General features: G+C 41.9%; 1 long non-coding RNA gene across 1 annotated transcript; it reads left to right on the forward strand.

The window, feature by feature from the left end:
• Positions 1-1,579: 1,579 nt before the first annotated feature.
• On the forward strand, positions 1,580-4,709 carry LOC146717139 (uncharacterized). The gene is made up of 2 exons (XR_014922765.1): positions 1,580-1,979; positions 4,528-4,709. It is a non-coding gene; the product is annotated as an uncharacterized LOC146717139 (long non-coding RNA).
• Positions 4,710-5,011: the final 302 nt, after the last annotated feature.

Raw genomic sequence — 5,011 nt, forward strand, 5'->3', positions numbered from 1 at the left:
TCGCCTGAAACAAAGTATAGGTTTTCATTATGTGAATAATTTTAAAATCTTAGCTCAAACGGCTGCAAAACCTGCTTGCCCAGCACGGGGATATTGAGTTCTATAAGATAAAGCCATAAACATGTTTGTCTGAGTCTTCTATCAAAAGTTACAGCGATTTATATGAAGTTGTTCAAAAACGCTTTATTTCGCCAAGACAATGCGTTCTCACTGTTACATGCATTTGAATGGGAAACTCGCCTGAAACAAAGTATAGGTTTTCATTATGTGAATAATTTTAAAATCTTAGCTCAAACGGCTGCAAAACCCGTTCTGTTTGCCCAGCACGGGGATATTGAGTTCTATAAGATAAAGCCATAAACATGTTTGTCTGAGTCTTCTATCAAAAGTTACAGCGATTTATATGAAGTTGTACGAAAACGCTTTATTTTGCCAAGACAGTGTGTTTCTCACTGTTACATGCATTTGAATGGGAAACTCACCCGAGACAAAGTATAGGTTTTCATTATGTGAATAATTTTAAAATCTTAGCTCAAACGGCTGCAAAACCTGTTTGCCCAGCACGGGGATATTGAGTTCTATAAGATAAAGCCATAAATATGTTTGTCTGAGTCTTCTATCAAAAGTTACAGCGATTTATATGAAGTTGTACGAAAACGCTTTATTTCGCCAAGACAATGCGTTTCTCACTGTTACATGCATTTGAATGGGAAACTCGCCTGAGACAAAGTATAGGTTTTCATTATGTGAATAATTTTAAAATCTTAGCTCAAACGGCTGCAAAACCTGTTTGCCCAGCACGGGGATATTGAGTTCTATAAGATAAAGCCATAAACATGTTTGTCTGAGTCTTCTATCAAAAGTTACAGCGATTTATATGAAGTTGTACGAAAACGCTTTATTTCGCCAAGACAATGCGTTTCTCACTGTTACATGCATTTGAATGGGAAACTCGACTGAAACAAAGTATAGGTTTTCATTATGTGAATAATTTTAAAATCTTAGCTCAAACGGCTGCAAAACCTGTTTGCCCAGCACGGGGATATTGAGTTCTATAAGATAAAGCCATAAATATGTTTGTCTGAGTCTTCTATCAAACGTTACAGCGATTTATATGAAGTGGTTGAAAAACGCTTTATTTCGCCAAGACAGTGTATTTCTCACTGTTACATGCATTTGAATGGGAAACTCGACTGAAACAAAGTATAGGTTTTCATTATGTGAATAATTTTAAAATCTTAGCTCAAACGGCTGCAAAACCTGTTTGCCCAGCACGGGGATATTGAGTTCTATAAGATAAAGCCATAAACATGTTTGTCTGAGTCTTCTATCAAAAGTTACAGCGATTTATATGAAGTTGTACAAAAACGCTTTATTTCGCCAAGACAGTGTGTTTCTCACTGTTACATGCATTTGAATGGGAAACTCACCCGAGACAAAGTATAGGTTTTCATTATGTGAATAATTTTAAAATCTTAGCTCAAACGGCTGCAAAACCTGTTCTGTTTGCCCAGGGATATTGAGTTCTATAAGATAAAGCCATAAACATGTTTGTCTGAGTCCACACCCCCACCTTACAGAAAGCAGAGAAACAACTGCCGAGGTCATAACTTAGGCGCTGTAACAGAGAAAAAATGTGATGTTTTGGCTTTTACGAGTAGCTGGGGGCCACTAGAGACTATAAAAAGCTGAGCAACCCGTCACCATTTTGAGACATGTGCCTGACCGTCTGGTAGCATCTCTCCCGTCCGGACGTTGTAATGCTCTGACTGTTGAATTGTATGGAAATAAATGATTGTTGATTGAGCATTTATACACCGAGTATTGTCCCTCCTTCAGCCCAAAGATTCAAAGAACTGCGTGTTTTCAACAACTTGGTGCCGTGTGACCCGGATCTTTGGTGTGCTGAGGAGGTGTAGATTTGGCCTTTGGTGAGATCGTGGGGCAAAGTGAACAGAAGGCCGGCCTAAAACAGAAAGGTAAGCACAGCCTGTTGTATTATAAATACCAAATGTGCATATTGGGCTTTCCAAATTAATCTGTTCGCTGAGTCACATGTATTTTCACAGTAAATTTGTCGGTGTCTGGTTTTTGGCGCAAGATACTAACAACATAAGTTGAGGCTGAATTCCAGTGTGTTAAATAAACTGCTTCTGCCGAGATACTAATAACATACTACGTTGGTCTAGTTGCAGTAATCTGCTTCTACCGAGATACTAATAACATACTACGTTGGACTAGTTGCAGCCACTTTACCTTCCACATTTAATTTTGTCTAATACTGGCTTCTGTAGCAATAATACATTAGAATTTATTCTGAAGACGCGGCCATTAGTCCAGTACATTGAAGTCGAGGTTTGTTTAGTTTGTTTATGGTGTCGGTTACGTCCTGGCTCTTGCCGGCTATGAAATAGAAGTTGATTTAAGGAAAAGCAGATGCTGGCTTCACGGTGCGGTTGAACGCTGGCAACGCGAGAGCGAAACACGTCCGTAGGTTTGGTTTATGATATGGCCGTGTTCCGGTGGTGCGGCCGTGAAGTGCAGTAGTGGTTGGTGCTAATTTTAGTACATTGAACAGAGGCTTGACGGTGGTTTGTGGCGTCAGTCGAGTTTTTTTTTTAAGGGCTGCGGTCATAAAACAAAGTAAAATTTTACTTGCCAAGAAGTACATAGAGCAAAACCTGGTTTATGATGTCGGGTATAACTTCGGGGATGCAAGCATCACTTTTATGATGCGACTTTGCCCCGTTGTGGCGGTCATAAGCGCAGAGAAAGGGGTATTTTGGTCTATGGTGCAGTGTGCTTTAAGAAGATCTAATAGTTGAGCTCAGAGGTTTCTGTGTAAAATTCCCGCTGAGGAAAAGTGTTGTGTGTGAGTGTGAAAGCGCGCTCTGGGTGAGAGTGTGTGTGTGAAGCTGCGAGGCGCGCTCTGGGTGCTGTCTTGTGGGTAAAGCGCGCACTGAGTGAGAGTGTGAGTGAGGCGCGCTCTGAGTGTGTTTTTTGTGTGGAGTGTGAAGCGTGAACACAGTGACAGTGACGGTTGGTGTGTTTGATTAGGAGGACATTAGAGCAAATACACATTTTAGGATCAAAGGTTGATGCCTAGTGTACCTGTGGAACTTTGCCCTAGGAGTGGCGACCCTCCTGTCCGTGGACGCGTGGCCAGGACCGGCGTTGTCCGGGTGCCGAGGTGGTGACTTGGGGAGGTGAGGGCTCCCGCATAGCTACGGAAATAACACTGGAACGGCCGTGTAATCACGGGTTCACATTTATTCCGGACTAGAACAAGACACATTTTGCGACCAAACGTTGAGTCTAGATTAGTAAAGAAATATAAAAAGGTTGAATTCCTCGTTTCAGTGGTTGAAATTGTTGTGTGCCTGTCCCCTGACGAGTGTGAAATTAAAATAAAGAGGGAATTTGGAGCCACATAGAGATAGACGGGCATAATTGGGTGTATTACTCTGTGGTGTAATAAAAATAAAAAGGAGAGATAGTAAGAGGTGTGCAGTGGAGAATTATGGAGGAGTACAGAGAGGAATGTGTTGGGAGACTGGCGTACAGTTTACGCTGTCAAGGTAGGCGTGTTGCCTGCTTATCGGTTTAAAAGTGATGAAAATGAAATTAAAATAAATCTCTTAGTGTGTTAATACAGGAAGCTGCGGACCTGGACCAACTGCCCCCACAAGCACAGCGGCCGAAGCAAAATTATAGGTAATGGGAACCACACCCAGCACGAATCAGCAGCTGTGAAACAGACAGCAGCGAGGAGAGAATTAGAGGAGAAATTAAGAGAAGTTTTAACACATAAAATTGGGGCCAACGGACTTGTGGAGGTTGGGAAGGCGTCCGGAGCATCACAACAAAAAGGTGAAACAAAAACACACACAAGCAGAGAAATCTGAGAGAAAGGCTCCTTTTAAGGTAACGCCTAGTTTGAGAAAAGATAAAATTAACCTGCTTTTATACAAATGCACATACACGCAATGAAGAAACAGCTTACACTCATGAACACGTGAAGATTTTCCAGCAAGGTTAAAGAAAAATTAACATACTTAAATGATGAAGTCTATACATTACTGACAAAGAAACCCTCTGGGTTGCAGGACAACAATTTAACTAAAAAAAAAAAAAGGAACACTGGTCTAACCAACCAGGCAAGACACAACAAATTTAGTGGTTAAAAGATTCAAATTGTGACATGTTTTCTGTTGATTGATTAATAAAAGTGATTACTGAATGAAAGAAAGTTCCTTTTTTGGGCTTTTAAACATGATCTTAAGAATTTTAACATATACCGGTGTTGTCCTGTCAACTTGGTGGGTTAGGAGTTGATTATATCGGGAGACAAAAAACAAAAAAAGGGGGAGAGAAGGCTGACATAGGGCCTGGCCCCATTGTCTCCCCTCTGAATAACACAGCCAACACAACAACATTTTCCTGTTCGTTTGTTTTTGTTTTTGTTTTTTGTTTGTTTTTGTTTTGTTTTGTTTTGTTTTTGTTTTTTCTATACATATTTAATTACAGGCTGCTTTGCCGGCCCTGAAAGCCGAGGCTGACTGGACTCCTGCTCTCCCCCATACGTGACACTGACCAAATGCTGCAACAGCTGGACCCACAACAACGACCTGAGAATGTCAACAGACCTGCAGGAATGTGATCTCATGCAGCCGAGACGGAGAGCACTAAACCTAAGGCCCGTTTCACTACACGGGGGAAAAATTCCCAGACTGCGTCAGCTGACAGAGCTGTGACGAGACGCCCGCCAAGCCCGAATGAAAAGTAAGGCCGAGCGAAAGAATGCTGACCTTGATAACTTTGCATTCACACTGTGCAGGACAGTGATGGACCAACACGGATGATCGGGTGGCGAAAAAGGGCGTGACCGAGACAGGAGGAGTAACTGAGGTCAGAAGGCACCTCAGAATGGACAAAAACACAGAAGAAGATGCAGGTTTCACCTGCGGTGAACATCGACACTGGAGAAAGGACTGCCCCAATTGGGGTCAGA

Source organism: Copadichromis virginalis, linkage group LG2 (genome assembly GCF_057382275.1).
Source record: "Copadichromis virginalis isolate Kocher_CV1m ecotype Utaka linkage group LG2, C_Virginalis_male_GT1.1, whole genome shotgun sequence".
In the NCBI taxonomy this organism is placed as follows: Eukaryota; Metazoa; Chordata; class Actinopteri; order Cichliformes; family Cichlidae; genus Copadichromis; species Copadichromis virginalis.